General features: G+C 43.4%; 1 long non-coding RNA gene across 2 annotated transcripts; it reads right to left on the bottom strand.

Moving 5' to 3' along the window:
- Positions 1-320: 320 nt before the first annotated feature.
- LOC306647745 lies at positions 321-24,276 on the bottom strand. Of its 2 annotated transcripts, XR_013760149.1 has the most exons (4): positions 23,739-24,276; positions 19,758-19,930; positions 19,318-19,530; positions 321-1,858 (listed from the first exon to the last, which is right to left on the bottom strand). It is a non-coding gene; the product is annotated as an uncharacterized lncRNA (long non-coding RNA). The 2 variants fall into 2 exon arrangements; XR_013760150.1 differs by lacking the exon at positions 19,758-19,930.
- Between the last annotated feature and the right edge of the window lie 561 nt (positions 24,277-24,837).

The raw sequence follows: 24,837 nt of genomic DNA, 5'->3' as shown, positions 1-24,837 counted from the left end.
GTCTGGGTTCTACCAAGTTCCCTGCCTCCTCTAGCATAGCAGGTCTTATTCCGGGATCTACAGATCTGGATGGTGTACAAAGACTGCCTTTTTCTCACTACCCTCTAACTCACTGGTCAGCACACTATGGACCACAGGCCAAATTTGGCTCATTACTACTTATTTTTGTATAGCCTGTGAGATATGGATTTTTTTTTTACATTTTTAAAAGGTTGAAAATCATAAGCAAAAGAGGAATAATATTTCATGACTTGTAAAAATAATTATATGAAGTTCAAATTTTACTGTCCATCAAGTTTTATTGGAACACAGCCATGCTCATTTTTTTAAATATTATCTGTATTTCATGCTACATCCACACACTACATCTCAGTTGAATGGTTGCCGACAAAGACCATATGGCTCACAAAGCCTGAAATGTTTACTATCAGGTCTTTATAGGAAAAAATGCTTACCAATCTTTGCCATAACTAAAAGTCAGTATTTTCTTGAATTATGAACAAAGGCAGTAAACCATAGTGTTATTCACAGTACCTATGACTTCTTTACCAATAGAATTCACAGATATTTTCACATTACAGTTGTTATATACCTTGAAGTATCATTTATATTTATCATTATTTCAAAATTAATCATTAGACCTACCATTTTATCTTGCCATTTTAAAGCATTAAAAAATAAACACAGGAGCTGGGAAAACAGCTCAGCGACAGAGTGTATGCTTAACATTTGTAAGACCCTGGGCTCAACCCCCAGCACCCAATAATAAATAAATAAAATAAACATATAAATTTTTACATCACATATTTGGAGACTTTTAAAATATTTTATAATTGTATTTCAAACAAATTGCAATCTTACATATTTTTGTTTAGGTGTTTAAAAACATCACTCTGTCTAGGTCAAGGAACTACACTGAAATTGTCACACGACTTGGTACCAAACCATACACACACAGAAACCTCTAGAATAAATATAGGGGATATCAATAATCACACACCATGCACAAAATGGCGATCGAGCTAAGACCCTGAATATTTATTTTCCTTCTGACAATTTGCCAAAACTTTTCTAGTGAGAAAATATGATGATGTAACTAGTGTGTGTGGCCCATGTGGGTTTTCAGAGCCATTGTAGGTGTGACAAGGATGCCGGATGGGGCCAGGGCACTAGGTGTTTGCAAGCAGAGACTACAACCTGAGGAAAGCAGGTTGTTGTCAAAGGTGAACTTCCTGAGCACCTAATTCTGTAATGAGTCTCTTCACAGAGGCCATGAAACTCTTTCAGGGTCTTTCTGAAAGTAAGAAAATTCCAGAATTGTCTTGATGATGAGAAAACAGCCTTGGTCACTACCAAGGTTTCCAATACTCCAGCTTCATTTTCCAGATGCTGACCAAGAACATTCTCTCCCACCCTGAGGTAAACTAGGCCCGAGAAAGCAAGCCAGAGTATGCCTGAATCTGCTCAGTTCAGGGAGCGGGCAAACATGGGGCTTCAGCCTCAGAGCGGGCTGACCAGCCATGTGGTTTCCTGGGAAGGCCCTAAGAAAACTGCAATGAGTAGGTCACCCTACAAGAGACTTAATTCCGCCTTCTAGGCTTTGCTGGTTGCCTCCTTGGGTGACTTGAAGAAATCTTAATTTCTTCATATGCCACAGAGCAGACTTTCATCTTACTGAAGCCATCCAACTAAACCTGTCATTAAGCCCATTTTTGCACTCTGGGGTCTTAATATTTGAAAAACAAAATTGGTTTATAACATTGCTCTGATATTCACCATCGTTGTCACCCAAGTATTTTTCTGCTGCATTTCCTTCCAAAGGGTAGTCACAGCTATGGTCTCATTTTGTTGTATCAATCTGTAAAAGAGAATGGAGGAGAAAAAGAGATGGAAGTTAGGCTGGTCCCTCACTCGGCAGTCATAAACAGAATCCCAGAAAGAAGTGACTTCCCTGAGGTCACCCGAAGAGTGGGCAGGTGGCCCGGGTCTCTGGACTGCGACCCAGTGCCACCTGCTTGGAGACAGTCCTTGCATCTGAGTAACCTTGTGTGCTGATGCTAGTCAGACCCATGGCACTTCTTGTACCACCTACCCTCGCTCTGGCCTTTCTTGCAAGAGCAGTTTTGGTGTTTCACAGGTAACACAGACTTGCCATCACAAAATGGGGTATTGCTGTGAGAGGACACTGATGAGACTTTGAAGAGGGAGTAATTGCTGATAAGATAATGACCCCTAAAGTGGATAATAACACTGTGCACTAAAGGGGATAATAGTATTGATCTGCCTCATCAGGTCTATTGGGAGGATTAGCTCACTGGCAATTTTAAAGAACTTTGCAATGGAGGAACATAAATGATAGCACATTTAAGATTCACCTTGTCCCCTTTGGGATGACTCCCTGGAGTGACTTAAGTGGCCATCCAGATACCATTACAACCAAGGCCAGCCTGAGGAAACCCTTCACCCCTATATCCCTGTGCAGTTCTGTATTCTTTAATTCAATCATCAGGTGAAGGTTTGCTTTTCTTTAAAAAACAAAAGTAAATAATTTTTTCAAAAGAATAAAAAACGAAAGTACTGTGAGTAAATTTTTTTAAAAAGAATAAAAAATGGAAATACCGTGAGAAAGCATTTGACATTCCTAGTGGGAAACGGGCATGGAGAAAATGCTGAATACTTTAAAGAACCCACGTGACAATTGTCTGGGGTCACAGAAGTCATGGGTGAAAAAGTCACTCTTAAGAAGAGTCATCACGATCAGAGATGGCCAAGAGAGTCTCTGCCAAGTAGGGGTTAGACAGGCCATTGAAGGAGGCATTGATTTAGTGGTTCTGAGCTGGAGCTCTTTTGCTGCCCTGAGGGAAACATTAACTTTCTCTCACTCACTTCACAGATGACCCATATGGAAAAGGCTACCCAAGTGGTTTTCACACTATTATTATCATAGGAATACCTTTTTTGGAGTAGATGTCTAATAAATGCTGACTGGCTGATGCTCCAGGTGTTTGTGTATACATCATGAGCTTACTCACAAACAGGCTTTCCTGATTTTGCCCATATTTGTGCTCAACCATGCACTCTCTTTCCCAAGCACCTTGTGAGAAAATGAATCAATGAATGAATGAATGAAACGATTTGCTCAGGGTCATATAGTTTGAAAGCAGCAGAGCCAATATGGCCCCAGTGCTTCCGATACCAAGCCTAGAGTCCCATCTATTCTGCCATTCTGTCTTCCATGCTGCAATCCAGTCAAAGCCCTCTGTTATGACTGAGATAAGAGGTGTCCACCAAAAGCTCATGTGCAAGACCATGCAAGAAGGTTTAGAAGTGAAATGACTGGGTTATGAGACCCTTCACCAAATCAGTGCATTAATCCAGCAATAAGAATTAATTGGTTGTTAACAGTGGGCAAATAGGGTGAGGCTGGAGAAGTGGGTCACTGGGATGTGCCCTTGGCGTATATATTTTGTTCCCAGTGAGTGGAGTCTCTCTTTGCTTCCTGGTGTCATATTCTGTGCTACTTTCCTCCTTTACACCCATCCACCATGATATTCTGCCTCACCTCCTCCACAGAGCAATGGAGACCTCCAAACAGTGAGCACCAAATAAACTTCTCCTCTAAAATTGTTCTTGTTGGGTCTCTTGGTCACAGTGGCAAAACAGTTGACAAAAACATCCTCAAGCCCTTTTCTCCCATATTCCAGTTTCATTTTCTCTGAGCTCTGTCCGGCTGAGCTAAGTATGTGCTCAACCATAGCAATACTCAAGGGAGGCTGCTGTGCAGCAGGCTTTACCGATGGTGCTAGGGGTGGCACAGCCTCCCCGGTGTGCTAAGAATGCCTCTAGGGGACACCTGGAAACCTTCTTTTGCACAGAAAATAGTGAAGTTCGCCTTGGTTTCCTGATGCTTGCTTTTCCCTCCCATTCTCTCAATTCCTCCCTTTCCAAATGTATTTTAAAGAAAAAGATTTAAAATTACTTGGAATTTGAAGCAAGATTATCTGGCTATTGATTCAAATTCTGGCAGGTCTGACTCAGAGCTGCCTCACTTGTTACTGCCACCAGTTCTGATGGCTAAACAGGGATTCTGAGGAATTGGGTTGTGGTCAAATGATCCACTCCCATGAGGGGAGATTTAATATTTCCATTCCAACTGAGTTCTCGTTCACATCTCAGGATGTTAATTGGAATTTCGGTTGGTTCCTTTCTGCTGCTTAACCTAATGTATTTGGTTTTTTGCCCCTGTAGCTTAACAGAAGACAACAAACAACCTCTGAATAGCTACCAAATGACAAGAGCTGGGTTTATCCAGCAATTGGCAGATAAGCACAATGACAGTAGCCTTGGAAGCACTGCTATTGGGGATGTAAGAGAGAACATGCTGTGGCAAAGAGGTCCTATACTTTGTGTCATCCTCTTCATAGAAAAAGAATCCAGGTTTATTGTATCTTGTAAGAGAAAAGGTATTAAAGAGACAATAAGATAACGGTAACAACAGTCTGCTTGGGTGATTCAAGGGTTTGGGACGTAATCACACAGACCTGAATCTACTTATTTTCTAGGCTTCCTTTAGCAAATTCTTTTTTTTTTTTTTTTTTTTTTTTTTGCTTGGTTTCTATGGAAACTGGAGACTGCATATGAGCTAGAAACACTCAGGAGTCTTTCCTGGCAGATGTGTCCATTTCAGATTTCTCTTGAAGTGATGTCATATTTTAACTACTAAGATTAAAAGAATAAAAAATAATATAATCCTTGCACTATTCCCTCAGAATCGTTGCTGAGAAAGTCAGTGTTGATAGCCACCATTCACGGAGCACTTGCTATGTTGTAGGACAATATATCAAACAAGTACATACCTTAATTCACTTAATCCTCCCAGTAACCCTGTGGGTTTGATAATTATAACAATTAGGGTCCATCCAGGGAAACAGAAAGCACTCTAGGTCTTTCCAATAAAAGGAACCTAACACAGGAATTAGGTGATCAAAGAGCTGAGAGGCCAAACAGGGAGGTGTGAGGCAGCTCAGAGAGTATCCAAAATGAGAAGTTGCTATCAACCCTGAGGCCGGAGAGCCACTGGGAGATCATGTTTCTAGTGCCCAAAAGTTGGGACCAAGTGGTAGGATTTAGAATTATGATGAAGACTGCAGCAAGTAGGAGCTAAACCATGGAGGATGAGACTGCCTGGTGGGCACTGGAGCTAAGGAGAAAACTGCTACCAGCTCACCATGGGAAGCAAGAAGGGAAAGAGGAGGATTCCCTGGCTTCTCTCTTCCTCCTGTCCCCATATCTTCTGTCAAGGTCTCCTATTTCCTGTACCTGTGTGGAGACCAGCAGACTTGTTCCTTGTCTTAAGAAACAAATTCCCTTGTGAAAGAGAGACGGACAGAGGAGGTTCAGGGATGGACCTGAAAGCAAACCAGCAGCTGACTAGCAGAGTATTGCTATATCCATTTCATGGATGAGAACACTGAATCACAGGAGAAATTTTTCTTAAAATAAACACTAACAAGTTAAATGTACACTCTCTTAACCAGTTTATGACATCTCCTGTAAAAAGGAAAGGGGTTTCTTCACACACCTGGCATTGCTCTATCATATGCCCCTCGCCTAAAAAATCTCAGTCAGTTATTAGCAGAGGGTGTCTGCAATTGAAATCTAAAATTTGCATATTCAAGGGGTGCTGAGCATTTATTGGATTTATACTTATAATTGCAAGGATTCAGTCTCATTATATGTAGTCATTCGTGCCTCCAGTCATAAAGATATGAAAAGGATCATTTACTTACTGGTAACATGGACCTGAGAGTTTGGGGAGATAGGACTGGTGAGAAACCTTGCCTTTCCTGTATTTGCTGGAGAACCAGACTGTAATTCCATTTAGTTAGATGGCCACAGAGACGAGGCGGGGGGGAAAAGGTAAAAATTCTCAGTTCTTATATTCTTCTTTAATGTTGGACCATCTGCTACCACCAAACTCATAAGAAAAATCTATGAGTGGAATGTTACCATTTCTGTCCACTTCATCTTTTCTCTGAATTGGGGGGGAGACCATTTAGCTGGGGAGAGCTGGGAATGCATTGGCAAAGCTTGGAAAGAATTATTCCATCTAATAGCCAGGCTAGACTCCTCTTAGAGACATTTATATTTTAAGAAAGTTTACTTAAAAACCAAGAAAGCTTCTAATATAAAGATCTACAGAAACTAGCAACAGAGCAGAACATTTTTGGATAATTTTTGGATAAATGGTTCTACTTGTTTCCCTTTACATTTATGCTCTCTGTGGAAGAACTCAGTATCAGTAAGGCAGCCTCGTTTACGTCAGTAGACAGATCCATGAGAACATAGGGTTGCCCTATTTTCCTTCCCAAAGAATCCAAAGTGCTTTCCCACTTAATAACCTGTGAATGGGGGCAGGGGGGTTCTCCCACAGAAACCCTGCAGCTACCCAGGGAAAGGGGTTTACTCTTATAGGCATGGGACAGTTTTGGCCAACACCTAAACTGGATCCCAGAAAGCAAAAGCAGCTTGTGGGAAAGTGAACCAGACTGCATATAAGCAATCCTTCCTATGCCTCCTCAGAAATGGTTTCCAAAGCCAGGCATGGTGGTGCACTTCTATAATCCCAGCAGCTCTGGAAGCTGAGGCAGGAGGATCAAGAGTTCAAAGCCAGCCTCGGCAAAAGCAAAGCACTAAGCAACTCAGTGAGACCCTATCTCTAAATAAAATACAAAATAGGGCTGGGGATGTGGCTCAGTGGTTGAGTTCAATCCCTGGTGAAATAAAAAAAATTTTTTTTCCAGGGCTACTGACATTTAAAACAGCTTTTCTATTAATACCTACTAACTAGGAAGTCTGAATACGCACTTTCTCACAATTGATATAGAAGAAACACATTAAAGAAACAAAGAATATCTGTTGATTTTTTTCTACCATAGTTGACCAAATTTGCTCTCTTTATTTTTGATAGTTCAGAAAAATTTCTTCCTCTTTTACAACTTGTTATTTATAATAATGTGTCCATATTTAGGACTGTGTCTAAGAAGGTCTAAGAAGTCTCTCCTACATTTAAGTTAAGGTTTCAGGGTCTTTCAGGTTTTGTCATGAGGCTATTAATCTTAAATTCACTTTGAAAAAACAGTGCACATTAATAGTTTTGTGGTTGGTGTCCTGGGTGACTTGGCCCAGAGGACAGTTGGCATATCCCTAGATGCCACAACACAACTAGACTATCAAGTGATTAAGTTACTTGCTAAGCCCAGATGAATGCATTCCCAACTCAACTTCCATCAGGTGTATCCTAAGATGCCCATGGCCACTACAAAGCCACTTAATGCAGGGGGACAATGAGAAACAGGAAGTTAGCATGAAAAGAGATAGCAGCCTTCTGATGGCAGTGAGAATATTTTTCTTTTACAATTTATAAAACTTGTGACCATGTGAACGCATTGTCGGGGTCCCTTCCAGGTGCCCGGATAGGGACCACACCAGTGAGGGGTCCTGAAACTTGAGCTGCCTTAGTTTCATGATAAATTTATCTCTGACCTTATCATCACCATCATTATTATAATTTTATTATCATTATTATTCCTCCTGCATCATGGGGTCTTTGAGGGGATACTAAGGAGACATAACAGAGCTCAGAACATAACAAGACCATCAGTTGATTGTATTTTTCATCATGACATCACCATACTTGACTCTTGAAAAGAAATGAGGAAAGGCTGGCATGGGTTGAAGTCTTTATAAAAGAGATGGGTTTTCTTTTGGGTCTCAGGGACTCTTCTTTTAACACCTGTAAGTTTCTTGTCTTTTCAGGAAAGGACATGCAGTAACAATTTTAAAGACATAAAAATCCAAACTGAGCAGAGGATATTTTACCAGCTCATATTTGTACATTTAGAATGAACTGAAGGAAGAGGGTTTGGTAGTTTAGGTGATTTAAAAACTGCTTTGGTTATTTTGTTGAAACTCCAGAAGTAGCAGCGGTTTGAAAATGAAGAAGGAGAGGCAGGCACAGTGGTGCACACCTGAAATCCTAGCAACTCGGGAGACTGAAGCAGGAGGATCGCAAGTTTGAGGCCAGCCTCAGCAATTTAGCAAGGCCCTAAGCAACTTAGCAAGCCCTGCCTCAAAATAAAAAATATAAAGGACTGGGGATGTAACTCAGTGGTCAAGTGTATTTGGGTTTAATCCCCAGTGCAAGAAGGAGAAGAAGGAGGAGGAGGAGGAGGAGATGGAGGAGGAGAAGGAAGAGAAAGAACCTCAAACCTGTTGGCTCAAGATGCTTTAGTTCCAATCAATCTTGGTGAAATAATCTACCCACATCAAATTTTTCTACAGAGAAAAGCTTTCTAGGGATATACACAATGTACAGGTTGACTTTCATCTCCAGAACCAACTAAAAATAGGATTATCTTCCTTATCCCATGGGAAGCTGGCCCATCTCAGCCCACTGAATTGGTACCAAAAAGTGGTAGCAGTGAGTGAAAGCTTCCATCTGCCTATTAAAAATCCCAGCAGGAGGAAAGAGTTGGGTAGAGGGCAGGTTCCTATACAGCAGGTGACATACAGGTTCCCAGAAGAAAGACACATGACCAAGGACCTCCTTCCGCAAGCAGTGCCACTGTGCTCTAGCCCAGACCTGGGCAAGCGTAACCACAGAGGCGGTCTCAGCCTTGGTGTGGAAAAAGGGCCACAACTTGAGTCCTGGGCACAGTGGCAGAGGCAAGTCTCCCAAGTTCCCAACTCAACAAGCCCATCTGTCTCCCTGGGCTGGAAACTATTCCTGAAGCCAGGTCCTCAGTTTGAGAATGGAAAGGTCCCCCGACCATTAAGACACAAACAAGCAAATCATTCCTTTAGCCATTAGCACTCAAGCTGAGTGGACTACCAGCAGCAGGAAAGGAAGGGCTCATTTGAGCCTCCCCATATCACCTCGCAAGCCTGACTTCTGCCATGATCAGTCTCTTCCTCCAAGAGCAACCACACCCACCACCATCTTCTTTCCACTCCACTGTGGGAATTCCACCTCTTCGCCCATCTACAATACCCACAGGGCCTTTCCAGACTCCACCCAAGGTCCTTCTCTGACTTTCCATAACTTCTCATTTAAGATTCACGGTCCTATCTTTATTTCCACTCTACAGGTTGTTGTGTTTTCACCACATTTGAGCTCCATTAACACTTACTGAATAAATGAATAAATGACATTTTGGAGTCAGAGGAAATGGTTCAGGCATAGCTCTGTGAAGAGTGTTCCTAAGGAAACTCAGGAAGGGTTCTGGGAAATCTAGAGGGTACCAGAGGGTGCGGTGCGCTCTGAGGTAGCAGATACCTCTATAGGAAGGCTGGGTTCCACCAACAAATACTGACATCCAACGATGCCTGAAGGCCCCTGCTTGATAGTCAGGACTCTGAATTGCAAGAGACAGAAACTCACTCAAGTTGGTTTAACCAAGAAGGAAATTGTTGGCTTTCTTGGGTATGAAGGATACTAAAATGGCTCAAAGAATGGAAGGAAGAATTCCAGGAACCAAAGTCTCAGAACAGGAAGTAAAATCCACTAAAGATACAGAAAATCCCTCTGCTCTCCTTTCCCACCCATATCTAAATCCCAGATACGTCCGCTCACACCTCTCTCTCTCTCTCTCTATCTCTCTCTCTCTCTCTGTCTCTCACCCCCTCCCCTTCTCTTTTTCTCTCTCTCCATCTCATTTCACAGTGACTCTATTTTAATAGCTTTCTCTTTTACATCCTAGCAACTCCAGACAAACCCTTAATGTTTTAAAACTAAGAAAAGATAGTTTTCCATCTCCAATCAGATGAGTCCATGGAAGGCACCCATTTAAGACTGGATTCTGTGCATCTGCCCTTTGGATCAGTTGCTAACACCATTCTTGATCCAAGTATGTGAAAGAGGAGGTCAGGCACCATGACTGACAGCTCTACCAGGGCAATATGGAGACATGAAACAAGACCTTCGGCAGGTCACTACACTAGCAAAGGCAAGGACCCTGGGAAAAGGCTCTTAGAAGGGATGAAGAGGAGGACTTGGAAATAACTTTAGGCAGGAATGATGATGTCAAGACAAAGTATATTTTTCCAGGAGGCAAAAGAGAAGCCCTCTGATGCTTCCTGGATTTTTGTCTCTTTGAGCTGCTCTGTCTAAATTGACCTCAGCTCAGTAACTCCTTTGAACCTCTGGCCTGAAAGTTGAACCCCAAATGGCAATTCCACTTCTCATGACAATCTTGTGTCAATTCGCATGTCAGTAGGACTCTGAGCCTTGCTGTAATGCCTGGATAGCTGCGTACTTCCCTGTTTATCAAACCCCATTGATTAGAAATCCAAGGACCTAATTTCAACTTTTGGCTCAGTTTCTCATTTATAAACTGAATATGTTGGTAATATCTGTACTGCTCTCTCTTAAAGGTTGTGAAAATCACAGACAGGGATGTGTGAAAGGGCACATTGCAAACTGTAAAGTGCTGTGCAAACTTAACTTGCTGTTTTGAAGCTGTTCATCCATCTTCCCACCTGAGGATCTTCTATCATCCTCACTAAAGATGACCTTGTTTTCATTAGCTCCTTCTGCCTGAATAAAAATAAAATTATGCTATCTATTATCTTTTAAATTTAACATCACCTTTTGTAAAGTCAATATGCATATGTAGTTTTCAAAGGCACATATTCCAACAAATGGATAGTTAAAACTGTAGTCTCCCATCACCTATAGAAACCCCAGATATGTTCATCTCCCATCACACCAATGCAAATATCTTATGACATAATTTATGCTCATTACTCCTTCAAAATTATAGTAGCTTTGCCTTTTGAATTTGTTATTTAATGTGCTCATTAAAAAGCACATCCATTACTGTATCATTATTTTGCTTTCTAGTATTTTGACAACTGTATTTCAATGAAATTGGCTTCCTTTGTACTCTCGTGCATTTTATGTACCTTTAAGCATTATTTGGCTTTCATCCCTCCCATCTTCCTTCCCTTCAGTTTTCTAAAACCTAAAACTGCTTTAAAAAAATAAAGTCTCAAGGGGTTGGGGACTTAACTCAGTGGCAGAGAACTTGCCCACCACATGCAAGGCCCTCAGTTCAAGGCCCCAAAAATAAATAAATGAAATAAATAAATAAATAAATAAGTCTCAATAGATGAATGAATTAAGAAAAAGTGGCATATATCCACAATGAAATTTTACTCAGTCATAAGGAAGAATGAAATTATGACATTTTCCGTTAAATGGATAGAACTGGAGAAACTCATGAAAGTGAAATAAGCCAGATTCAGAAAGTCAAGGGTCAAATGATTCCTCTCATAGGCAGAAGCTAGAGCAAAATAACTGGGGGGTGGGGGAGTCCACATATCATAACACCATAGGGAAGATCAGTGGAATAGCAGAAGGAGAAAGGAAGGACAGAAAAGGGGAGGAAATTGGAATGAATTGGACATACCTGTATTATGCACATGTATAAATATACCACAGAGAATTCCACCTTTATGTATATCTATCAATTACCAATCAAAAATAAATAAATAAATGAGTGACAGGAAGACCAGTAGAGTAAAGGAAGGAGAACGTGGGGAGGGAAGAGGGAAGGGAAAGCAGGAGCCACCAGGAGCGGAAATGGAGTAAATTAAATCCCATGCATAGATTATTTTGTCAGAATAAACTCAACTACTAGGCATAATAACACACTAATAAAAGAAAAATGTAAAGAAAAAGTCTATTAATTTTAAAATATTTTATTTTTAATTTTTTTAAAAATAAACATTATTTTGGGAAGGTGATTTTGGGAAGGTGGTTTTACCAGATTGCCAGAGGGATCTATGGCACCAAAAAAATAAATAAATAAAAAAATAAAATAAAAATAAAAATCTAGAGCCCTTGTTTTAACTGAATGTCAGACGGTGGAACTTCTGGTTTGATCCTTTAATTTTCTAATCATCTCCATCTTATATGTTTTTTCTGCATGATTTCCTCAATTTGGTCTTCTGACCCCATCCTATGATTGTTTTATTCCCTCTGTGTTCCAGGGACGACGTCCTGTTCTCATCAACTGCTGCTCTGTCTTCCCGCCTCTCTAGGTTATAGGTCCAGGGTGTGATTTATTCCTGCTGGTCTTAGGTTGCCTGAGTCTGTAGAAAAGGCACTAAAATGTGACTGGGGTTCTGCGTCCAGGAGCAGGGCTTGCAGGTGTGTGGCTTCACGGTGAAGTTCTCAAGCAGGGACCAGCCGTTTCATGCAGGATCTGTGGATCTTTCCCTATGGAAAAGTCTTCGTCTCCAGGGAGGAATCACTAATTCCCTGACTAGAGAGAATGGGGATGTGGGAGTCAGCACCCCAGGATTCACCCAGCAGGAGACACCTAAGACCTTAGCCCTTACTCTCCACCCAACTCAGCACTGTTCTCCACTGACCCACCATTTCCTCAGTCTGAATTCTCTCTGGTTCAGTTGTCCAGGGATTAAATCCTCTATTTCCTGCTGGAGCAGGGGAGGAACAGCTGTTGGCTCTCTGGACTGGGAAAAGCGATTTCCTCAGAGAGATCTTCAAGCCATCCACCTGTGCTCCACACCATCCTCTCCCGGCTTGGAGAGCTGATTGGTGTCTCCAGCTCCTGAGCTTTCCCGGGGTTCTTGGATGCAAGATGACTTGCTTCTCCTTAGATCTGCTCTCCACCAACACAGCATTCACTTCTCCAATTTTTATGTTTCAAGAATTTTTTTTTTTACTTTTCTTGCCCGGTGTCATTTTTCACTCCGTTTTCTTTATCCTGCAGGTTTGTACCTTTTCTTTGCCATCATTTTAGTGGTGTTTGCAGAGGGAGCATAGATTATAAGGCATACACAATCAGTCATGCTTAGCCACGTCTTCTGCCTCCTGACATCTCACTTTGGCCCACAGAATCATAAAAAGACACCATTGGTCTTTTATTGATGCCTGTTAGGAATATAATCCAACTTGGGGTTGATGTAATATAACCTGACAAGGAAACACTCGCCAGCTGGGGAACTGGAATGTCAACTCCCATCCCCAAAGCAATGATTAACCTAAAACTACAGAAAACTAACTACAATATAATAAAGGGAGGAGACAGATCCAGTGTCCGAAATGGTCACATTCAGATGAAGTTGAAAAGGCCCACCTCCCCAAGAAGATTGCCCAGGCTGAGGGAACAGAGGTAGGAACCTTCTATGCATTTCAACCTTTTATACACAGCAGACAGTCACTTAATATCTGAGTCATCATTGCTCCCAAAAGTCATTGCTCTGTTCTTCAGTATGACAGAAGGATGTCCTCCCTTCTTGGTACACATGACTCTGTGGTTGTTGTGTTGACAGTGTATCCTTCCGGGACATTGTGAGTCTTCTGAGCAGTATCCGAGTTGTCTGCATTTGAGCACAAACTCCTACAGTGTGGCCTGGCACACTCTGATGCCTACAACACAGCAAAAGTGAAAAGGAACAGAAATGGGTTTTTGATGAAGAGGTCCAATTAAGTCAAGAAGGACAGAAAGGAAACCTGACAGAAAAGGCTTCCTAGTTTAAAAAAAAGAATGCAGACACCTAAAATAATGTGTCTTGGGTAAATGTACATGTTTCCTGAAAGTGAGAAGAAAAAAATAAAAACTTGTGTTTCTATGGCACTTTCCTTCCAAGGACAACAAACTCTTTTTTTTTTTTTTTTTCCTTTTTTAATTTCACAAAAGAAAGCAAAGACAAGATACAAATGCTTTGGCCCTGTGCAGCCAGCTCATGGCAGCCAAGATGCTATTTAAAGACATGAAAACAAGGATCCCTGAATGGACTAAAACTGAGTAGCCAGAGCTAGGAGGAGACAGAAGGCTTATTCCTAAGCCCCAGGGTAGGCAGGTATCCCTGCTGGATTATTGGGCAGCTTCAAATTGTCCGCCCCAAATTCTATCCTGCAGCCCCCCTGATGTTAGGGCTTAAGAAATGAAAGGAGGACCAAATGAAGCAAAGTGAGAGAGACTGAGTTTAAACACTTCCTGTTGGGAGAGAATATGACAGAATATTTCCTATTTGCCAGGTCTCTAGTCAGATGATTTTTCTATAATAAGTATTGTAGTAGTAGGGGCTAATCTGTGTAATCTGATGAGAAATCAGAAGTGAGCCAGGCACAGTGGTGCACACCTGTAATCCCAGCGCCTAAGGGGGTAGATCCTCAGACTGCCATTAGCCTCAGGAGGCTAAGATAGGAGGATTGCAAGTTTGAGGCCAACCTCAGCAATTTAGCGAAGACTTAAGCAACTTAGTGAGACACTATCTCAAAATAAAAAGGTCTGAGGATGGAGCTCAGTGGTAAAGAACCCCTGGGTTCAATCCCCAGTACAAAAGTAAAGAAAAGAAAAAAAAATCTGAAGTGAGTTTTGGCTGGAAGCCATTTTCATAAATAGTCTAATAGCCTAACATCCAAGATATTTTTTCAGTGTCCTGGTCATAGCTTCCTATTCTATTGATGAGAAAGACCAGGATGGCTAAATGTAATCTGAGCCACAGGCTTACTACTACATACTTGAAGCAAAATTTAGTCAAACTGACCCCAGTGCCATAGAGAAGGACCACAGTGAATTATTTAACCACAAGTTGCTGTTTTAAGACCCTTCTCGACTGCTCTGCCCAACAACATAGAGGTCCAAATGCAGAGAATCCCAGAGCTCTGTCAACCCAAGGGAAGTCAGGAAACATTGTGGACAGAGCAGAGCACAGAGGTATCAATTACAGGCTAAATGATTATAAAATTTACTTATCCAAGAAATTTACACTAAACACAAACTACATAAATAGTTGATTACCACACATAGATCTGAATAGAAGGAAGAATAGATAGAGAAAATGATGAGTATTATATTTCTCTTTTCTGTATTTAGATTTAATTTGTTAAATCTCTACCCAAAATATAGAATCTCCCATAGGATAAGCACTGCCACGTAAAGATGTGTAGATGGCACACTGAATAATTCCAGAGCATTTTCACATTGTAGGTCATGATCATAAATAGAACATTCCAGTGTTTTCTTATTTCCATATACTTTGGTCACAGAGCAGAAGATACAAGTTCTCCAATGAACAACGAGCCACACCAATTAATGTGGCTAATGACAGTCTGAGGGTTGACCCTCTGAGTCTCTGGTTAATCCTGATTCTAGGCCAGGTTCTATTGCCAGACATAGGGATCTGGGTACTGTGGATGCTGCAGGGTCTCTCCGGTAGGTCTGTAGCTTCCAGCAGCCTCTGTGGAACAGCTTGGCCTGAATCTGGCTGCATTCTCCCTGACCTGCCGAGGATGTATTCTAACCCTGGTCCCATGGAGGGCATAGCTTTGCTCCCCAGTGCAACACAGCTGTCTGGCCTCTCCTAGCTGGCTGCCTCTCTACTACCACTTGTGCAATGGTGCAGCCAGCCAGCCCTGGGCTCTGAAGACTCTGGAAGAAGAGCCTGGAGTCTCAGAGTTCCTCCTCCCTGATCCCATCATCTGAGGTCAGTCCCCATGTCTGGCTCTAATCTAACACGTGGACTAACCTTGTCCTACCTAGTATCTGTCCAGACCTTGTCAGCAAAGCCCAAGGAAATCTGTCCTCAAAGAAGCACATCCCATTCACCACAAAATCACAGACCACCCACGCTGCTTCTCCAACCTCTCCCTGGAACACAGGGGACTCTGAACACTGAGCCCTCACAGACCCAGCAGCTTCATGCAGATGTGATACGATGAGCATGAAAATAAATATTTACATTGACAGTGCGTCCTCCAGGCTGCCCAAGCCTTCAATGCACTGACATGTGAGCTGGAGTATTCTAAAAAAAGTCTTTCAGAATCCAGCCTCCCCGACTCTGGCTGTAATCAATCTCCAGCAATGCTACCTGTGGTATTTCATTTTCCTTTCCCCATCTTTGTTTTTGTGAAGATAAAAGCAGTTCAAAATGAGTAGTTGAAATTACCTACATTTAGACCGCTCTGCAGGAAATTGCAATCTCTTTGTTTTTCTTCTTGATTTCTCCATATATAAATACAGTGTTATATATAGTTGTCTTTCGTGGTCAAAGATTATGGTGATAGTTCCCCCAAAAGACAAGTGAGAATGAAAATAGTAACAATAATAATCCTCCTATGATCACAATAGGTCTTTGTACCATTTTGGCCAGCCCTACCTAGGGTCTGATTACCTCTCTCAGATCGCTAAAAGTGCTGAATCCTGTGTGACCCTCATCCCCTAAATCCGCCCCTCATTGCCACTCAGTGGAGTACTTCTGAATAAAAAATAATAACAGCTCACTTCTTTGAGCAGGTGTTATATGCCAAGCACTGTTCTTTGCAGCTTCCACATATTATCTCATTGAATCTTCCTGAAATTCCTCTGAGGTAAGTATTATAAATAATCCCCATTTTACAGATGGAGAAACCGAAGCACAGGAGATTAAGTCACTTGCTCCAGGTCACACAGCTGATAGGGATGAGGACCTGTGCAGTCTGCGCTCCAACACTTTACCATGAGACTGTGGCCAGCCAGAGTTCAGCTAAGCTGCAGACAAAGCAGTGGACAACTCTTCACAGTTCATCCACAGATTGCTCTTTAGAGATGGAGGGTGCCTTAATCCAGTCAGGCTGTCATAACAATTAGGAAACTGGCCAGCTTATAAATAACAGAAATGTATTGCTCACATTGCTGGTGGTTGGAAGCCCAGGGTCAAAGTGATAGCAGATTCCATGTCTGGGGAAGGCCTGCTTTCCTGTTTTATAGATGATGTCTTTGTAGTGAGCCTTCACATATGGTGGAAGAGGCAGGGAACAAACTCTGTTTTTTTCAATAAAGGCATTAATCCTATCCATGAGGGCTCTGCCTTTGAGACCTAATCACCTCCCACAGGCCCCACCTATAAATACCACCACATCAGGCATTAGGATTTAACACATGAATTTTGTAAGTTCACAAACATTCCATCTACAAAATAAGGGTCTGGGGGAAAAGTGTCTATCACATCACTAGGTTCTCCCATGCGGGCACTCTGCTCCAGCCAGGCCAGCAGTCCTGCACTCTTCCAGATGATTCTCAAGAGGAATGTCCCTCTGGAAAGCCTGGGTTCTCTCAGCATGTGCAGCGCCCCCACACACTCACTCTCACCCACTTATCTTTGAAACTTGGTCGGCACATTCGACACCAGGCAGCCGTGAGAGCTTTGACAATCCATTACCCCTCTCTCCTCTCCACCCCACAATCCTCACATCTCACCAATCCACATGTCCCTATGCTAATTGCCCTTTCCAAAGTTAACATTTCCAAATGGCAAGATAAGTTCAGAGTCATTTAAAAGAAAAATACATGTGCTTGAGACAGAATCGTGAAAATGTTAGGCTTCTTTCTTTCTTTTTAAATCTCAGCCTTACGCTCTCTGCAGAAGTAGTGAGCTCAAGTGGCCTCTTGCTTCTTGTTTTTCCCAGGGAAGTCAACTTCGGCTCAGTTCCCACTGTTTCATAACACGAGAGCTCAACTTACGCATTTCCAAACAGAGGGATGGGTGCTCAGTTTTGTTTTCTTCTTCCCTCAAGAAAAAGCCTCAATCTCAGTTTCAGGCTTAAACAGACTTAACAGCCATAAGTCCCATAAGCTCTGGCATGCCATAAATAGTCTTTTTCATTGGAAACTGCAAATCACCATGCTACTGTACAAACCAGAGCTACTCGGAGAGCTGCCCACAGCACCAAGCACCGTGCCTTCCATTTAGCAGCATTTAATAAAGATTCGTTGATGGACTGATTGATCCAGGTCTTCAGTCTCAGGTGCAGCCTGAGTTTCTTAGATTTTTGTCAAGGGATTTCAACTAAGATTTAAAACCAAGGATTTATGCACCAACCACTCAATTCCCACAGTCCTTTAAGCTCAGAATCTCAGAACTTATTTATGATGGTTGAGTTTCCAAACCCATATAGGGACCACATGGCGGGAAGAAAGGCAGGACAATCCAGTCAAAACCCCTACACTATCCAGACCATGGCAGAATGATAAGGAGGGTGCTCACGGCTGCCTGGAGGAGCTAAGAGAGCCCAGCGGCCTCTGGATCATAAGAGACAAGTAAACCAAGACATCCAGCACAAACGGAGGAAACCCCAGCAGCAGTGTGTGCTTAGCACTGAGGTCCTGGGTTCTCTCTCCATCATGATAGTTAGAACCCTTGGTGTCAAGAAGCCCGATTCTACCTCTTGCTAGCCCCATGGCATTAGGTAGGTTACTTAGCATCTCTGTGCCAGGATTAGTTCATCTGAGCCAATCCATAGGATGTTCAGGATAAATGAGGATGTGTGTGTTAAGCCCTTGAGATAGTACCTGGCATAAAGAAAGCATCACTCATGTTTTGAACGATTAGTAACACAGTGAAGAAAACTGCACTGTACTTTTAATTTTATGAAAATCAGAGGTCCATGTATACCAATTGTGATAACTCCACTAACCAGAATATTCAGTTAAACAGAACACCCTACTCTCCCAACATACCAGAGATTGGCATACACCATACACAAAGTGCTAAAGAGAGCAGAAATAAAACTGGGTGTGGAGTGAGTGAATTTAACTGGGATAACAAAACACCAGCCATGCTAAGATAAAAATACATGAATTTTTAAGATGAAATTATTACTCTGGGAATACATAAACCATATGAGCTATTTCAACTTTTCTTTTTCTTTTTCCCTTTTTCTTTTTTCCCTTGGGGTGCTGGGGATCAAACCCCAGGCCTGGCACATGCTAGGCAAGTGTTCTACCATGGAGCCACATCCCCAGTCTTTTATTGGCAATGAGGAAGAAACGAAGCTAACGAGTTACTATGTCCCCATTTTAGTTATCAGATTTTAGTAAGAATAAGGAAGAGGGTCAGGTGGAGCTATACAATTAGGAAGCAATTAAAGCCTTGTAAACACAGCTGTTGATTAAAAACACAGGTAAGGGAATTCTTAGAAAAATTAAATGTAACAAATCAGCAGGCAGAATGAAATGGATCCCTAGGCAGTCAAGAAACTTGTTAATAAACTTGCTGAAACACTACCAGCTCAAAAAAGTGATAGTGAGCAAGGACAAGAATGTTTTGCATCAAGTCTTACAGCAAGGCCGGGAGAGGGAAGTCTCTTGGGTGGCTGAGTAACTTGCAGGGAAACAGGAGCAGGGAGATGACAAGGGTCAGAGTGGCAGATAATGCCCCTTGCAACATGTTTACAGGATGGATCACCATCGGGGTTACAGTGAGCTAGACCATAGGAAGAAATCAATTCTGCAAAGTACTTACTGAGCTCCTTCCAGGTCCAAGGCAGCAAGGCAAATGGAAGATACAAAAGTGAACAAGACTGATGAGAGATCTCAGGAAAAATCTGGACCACAAGGACAGTAATGACTGTGAGCAGTAACACAGGCAGGGTCACGTGCAGAGAACAGGACCCAGGAGGCAGGTGAGCTTCCATCAACAGGAAGACTTCCTGCAGAAGGAGCCATCTGAGCAGGCCTGGGCAGGATGAAGAGAAGGATAGGAAAAGTGATCAGAGCAAGTAAATGGCATGCAGTTTCCTTCATTCATCTGCACAAATATTCACCCAATTAACAGTTACTAGGCACTTCCTGATAGGCACTGTGCTGGGAGCTGATGGCAGAATTTTGAGTAAAAAGCAAGAGTCCCTCAGAGGGACTACGAGGGGACAAACCTCGACCCAAGTGCCAAACCTTCAGACATACAGGCAGTGAGGCCAGTGCCACGAGGGGTCCTCCAAGTTCTGTCCAACATTCTGACAGGGACGTCAGGGAAGGCCTTGCTGAGAAAACGATGGTGGGTCTGAGATCCAAAGGGTGAGCCTGAGACATCGAGGCAGAGAGGAGACTACAGCGTTCCTAACAGGGAGAGCTACAATCTGCAAGGTAAGAAAGACACATGAAGACAGCAAGGGAATCACAGGCCGCGAAGTTCTGAGAGCGCCTTGTGGGTTGGGAACAGTGTGTGGAAGATGAGTCTGCAGGGGCTGGCAGGGCCAGGTGGGGTCCTGCCAAAAAGCCCACCCTGGATTCTAAAAACAATGTGACATCTTGGAAATATTTTCATCAGTGTCCTTATGGGAGGGGGCAGGAAGTGGCGAGGAGAGAGTTTTATACTGGAAAGATGATCTGGCAGAAGTGTGGAGACCAAATGAGAGCCCTAGAGGATGGACAGTGGTCCAGGAGGTAGGATCATGGCCAGGAAGCGGGAGAGAGTAGTAAGGATATGGAGAAACAGGCCAAGGGATATCGGGCCAAGTCAACCAGACCAGAAGATAGAGGGCGGGGGTTGGTAGGGGAGAGGCAGGTGGTGAGGAGACCTGTGGCCTTCAGGACCCATGAATGTCCAATTCTCTAAACAAGGACAGTCAGAAAGCGTCGTTCTGATACGGAGAGATGAGCTGGGGGGAGTCAGAGGTGTGGAGATTTGGTTAAGATTGTCTCTCCCCTCCTAGACTAGCAGCTCCCTGAAGGCAGGGACTCCTTTTACTCAAAATTGAGTCCTTAGCCGTCCATATGCTTTCTGACGGATAGCAAGGGCTCAGTCACTGCTTGTTAACTATTGCACAGTGATGAGGTGCATTCTCTGTGACAACTGTGGTTCTGGACGCATTAAGTTTGAGATGCTCTAAGACACGTGAGAGGAGGTGGTAGGTGAAGACCTAGAGATGTGGGCAAGGCTGGGACGGGAGCCATAGGGCGGCACAAGGAGAGCAGCTAGAGGGAGAAGACAAAGAGGCCCTGGAGCCAACATTTAGGACCTGCAACCTGTAGGGGCCTGGGAGAGGAGGGGAAGGGCACAGCGGAGGCAGACAAGCAGCCAAAGTCGAAGGGAGTGCTCTGAGGAGCCGGGAGGCAGCAGTGCCAGCTGCAAGTAAGACGAGAAGCTAAGAATGTCTTGGGCTTAGCAACACTGCGCTCACTGGTGACCTTTGTGGGAACTGATTTTGTGGAGCCATGGGGTAGAAAAAAGTTTGGAGGTGGAGAGGGGTGGGAGGCGATGAAGCTGCAGCAGGGAATAGACACGAGTCTGAGGGAAAGTTTAGAGGGAGAGAGGAAGGGAGAGGTGAGCCAGTGTTCAGCAGAGGCGGGAATGTGCTGGGAGTCTTTGAGAAGGAACAGCATGGCTGGAACAGGGCTCTCGGGCCTTTTTTCTGCCCCAATACCCCTCGGTGGAGAGACACTTCAGACCATTAATGGAAATCAGAACATCAGGAAGGAGGGTTGATTTAATTGGGTTGATGAGCTTCATTTCTGGAGACCAGGTGAGAGAAGAGAGATGTCTAGAGGAGAGCAGGAAAGGACAGAGGGTAGCGAAAGCAACCCACAGCTACAGGCCCAATCCAGCCCACCACCTGTTTTTGTATGACCAGTCTACAACTTAAAAATGGTTCTCACATTTTTTAAGTAGTTGGAAAAGATCAAAATAATAATAGTTTGTGACTTGTGATAAGTACATGAAATTTGTATTTCAGTGTCGGTTAATAAAGTTTTACTGAAACAGAGACCCTGAAACTCGTTCACTGATGTATTGCCTGTGGCTGCTTTCGTGCTGCTGTGGCAGAGCCGGAGATCTGACAGGCCAGTTTACCCCATATCGCCAAAATATTTACTGTCTGGCTCTGTACAGAAGTTTGCCAAGCCTTGGTCCAGGGCATAGGAAAGTAATCAGAACAACTTCCTGTCAGCTACCATGAGAAAGAATTAGGTTAAAGGGAACCAGGTCATACTGCACGTTAAGGAAAGCAGGCGGCTGGCCATTTAGGGGTGAGAAGAGAAAGGCAGCAACATGATCTCTTTGGTTCTGTGATGGACATTCTCTTCCCTCTCCAGGATGCCCCTCTCTTGCTGGCATCTTGAGAAGAACCCCCCGAGGCTCCATGTGAAGGGCACGTCTTGAAGGATACATTCTCTTCACCAGCGGGATCCCCCTGCTGTCTTAAGCAAACAACACTCCATGCATTTCCCCTTTATAGCGCCCATCACCATGGTAATTACATAATTATTTGTAGAATTATTGGTTTAATGCATGACTCCCCCACTGGACTGGGAGGCCCTGTGGGAGGAAGAGAGCAGGTTCTGGATACTGGCTGCTTGGTTCAATCCTGGCTCCACCATGAACTGGCTGGTAACTGTGGCTCACTTACTCTCAGTTTGCTCATTAGTAAAATGGGGACAGTGAAAATCTGCACCTTTCGGGGTTGTGAGAATTAAGTGAAATAATTCCAGCAATATGCTTGGAACAGCACCTGCGCTACATTAGAGCCCAGTATGTATGTCATCGTTCATAGCTGTTTGGATGTGAGCAGCACAGGAAAGGAATGAACAAAGATGAAACTTGAATCTCAGGGAAAATGGATAAATGGTGATGTCATTTCCTGAGACAGGTAACACAGGAAGGGAAGCGGGTTTGGGGGACTTGCCGTGTCCGAGGTGTCTGAAGACAGCCAAGTGGCAATGCAAGGTAGGTAGGTGGGAGTGGAGCTCAGTCAGGCTGCTGGGTGAGGTAGGGGGTTGGAGGAGTGTGAATCAGGCTTGAAATAGCTGAGGGGGAAACACGGGATTGTTGGGTTGCTTTTTTGGCCTAGGAAGAAGTGCTCTGGCACTGTCATTGCTGATGTGTGTTTATCTGTAAACACCAGGTTGTCTTGTTGGCTACCAGATGCCCAGTACTCCTGGCATAGCACTTAGCCTATAGTAGATGATCAATAATTACTTACCAAATAATTAAGGAACGGAGACCCGTGCATATTACAATGATTATCATGTTGGGGTATTGCAACAAGTACTGTGGTCCATCCTGGACATCACTAGCAGTCATCATACATGATGACAGCTTCCTGCATCAGACATCTGTGTCTTGCTACCAAAGGGAATACTCCAAAGGCAGGAGCAGGCCAGCCATGAATGTTTCAGGCTAAAAGTATAGAGGAGTCAATGCCCTCAGTAAAGAACCACTGTGAACTCCTGAGGGATGGAAGTTGGTAGATGAATACCCAGTACCCTCAGCCATCAGTTGGATGTTCTGTAAGTCAACCTCTTGCCAAAGAATTGTGCCATAGGCAGCCCTACTGAATTCATGATCAACACACAGCAACCAGAATGCAAGTTCACAGGAGGATGAATTCTACATCAAAGAATCTAAAGGGTCCTCAAATATCTGAACCTCATGGCCTCAGGTAAAGACAAAGAGGAGAACACCATCTCTGAAGGCATCTTCGTGGACCACAGTCATCTGACCCTCAAAATCAGGGTCCCTCAGAGAAGCAGACTCCTGAAAGACAGATGCCAGCAGACTGAGCTCTAAGATGAAAGACCTGGCAATTGTGGAGAAGCCACTTCTGGGTCAGTTTCCTTAGCTCACCAAAGGAGGTTAAGTACCTATTTGCTTGCCTCAGAAGGCCCAGGAGAATGGAAGAGACAGTGCTTTTTAAGGGTAGAATTCTAAAGGTTTATAGCAGGTGTTGTCAAAGCATTCTTGGGTTCAATTTCTTCAAGAGCTGCAGTGGGAGCCAAGTTAGTAGTGAATGCACTTTCCCTGATGCTCCGGCCTCACCCAGAAAGCACTGAGGAAGTGGAGACTTCACAGGTATTCCTGCTACCCGTCTCCACCAAGAATCCTCTTTCTAGTGTGAGTTTGGGGTAGGGGAACACCACCATAAAACAAAGGATTCCACAGATATGTACCCATTCTTCTTCCAGCAGTTGGCCCTTTTCACATTCCTCTTTTGATCTTCTTAATGACTAAGTATCCCTCTATATAGGTAAGTAGGATGGTTAATCCAAACAGTCAGCTTGACTGGATTGAGAGACACCCAGGAAACCACTAGGACTGGCTATGTCAATGAGGGTCTTTCCAGAGACAAATGGTGTGCAGAACAACAAACTGAGGGGGGACATCTGCCCTGAATATGGGCATGGCTGTCCAATGGCTGGGGATTCAGATGGAACAAAAAGCTGAAGAGGGGAGCGGCAGCAGATGCAAACTTGATTCTTCTTGAGCAGGTGCATCTATTCTGCCACCATCACCTGTGGACTTCAAATTCCAGCTTCTTTACTCTTCCAGTGGGGACTCTCACCAGAAATTCTCCAGTGATATTTCAGGCCTTTGGCCTTGGACTTTGCCTGCATCATTAGTTCCTCTTCTTCTGAGGCTCCAGCTTCTTGGACTGTACAGCTGCTGGTTCCTCTAGCTCTCCAGCCTGCAGATGGCCATTGTGGAACTATCCAGCTTCACAGCCTGTAAGTCAACATATAAATTCCTTTTAATAATTATAAATATACATATCCTGTTGGTTCTGTTCCTCTGGATAACCCTATCTAATACATAAGGAATCCAAATCCTGGCGATGGGAAGTTACTTGTCTGAAATCATATAGGTAATGAGTAGCACAGGGAGGATTCAAAAACAGGAATGTTTATGTGGCTCTCGAGTTCATGGACTTTCCAAAATACTACACCGAGCAGTGCTTGACTGTGACAACTCCCCCCAAATGATGTCATAAAATATTATTGGCCCTAGAGGTTCTTCCCAGAAGAAAACAACCAGTATCTTAAGAACATATGAATTTTCTCTACCAGTGGAGTAGAAATAGTCTAACTTAGCTCCTCTAATCCCTTCCCTGATTCAATCCAGCTTCTCCCCAACCCAACCCTGAACATACAGTCACTGCTTCTAGAGAGGCAACAGGGAACCCCAGGTGTTCAGAGTCTTCAGAGCACATGGTAGTAAAAGCCAGGTTGAGAATGGGAAAGTGAAACTCACCAAGATTCGAGAAAAAATAGG

This window comes from Sciurus vulgaris (genome assembly GCF_902686455.1).
Source record: "Sciurus vulgaris genome assembly, chromosome: 17".
In the NCBI taxonomy this organism is placed as follows: Eukaryota; Metazoa; Chordata; class Mammalia; order Rodentia; family Sciuridae; genus Sciurus; species Sciurus vulgaris.
Note: the sequence above shows the minus strand (reverse complement) of the source record. Positions and strands in the feature narration are given on the sequence as shown.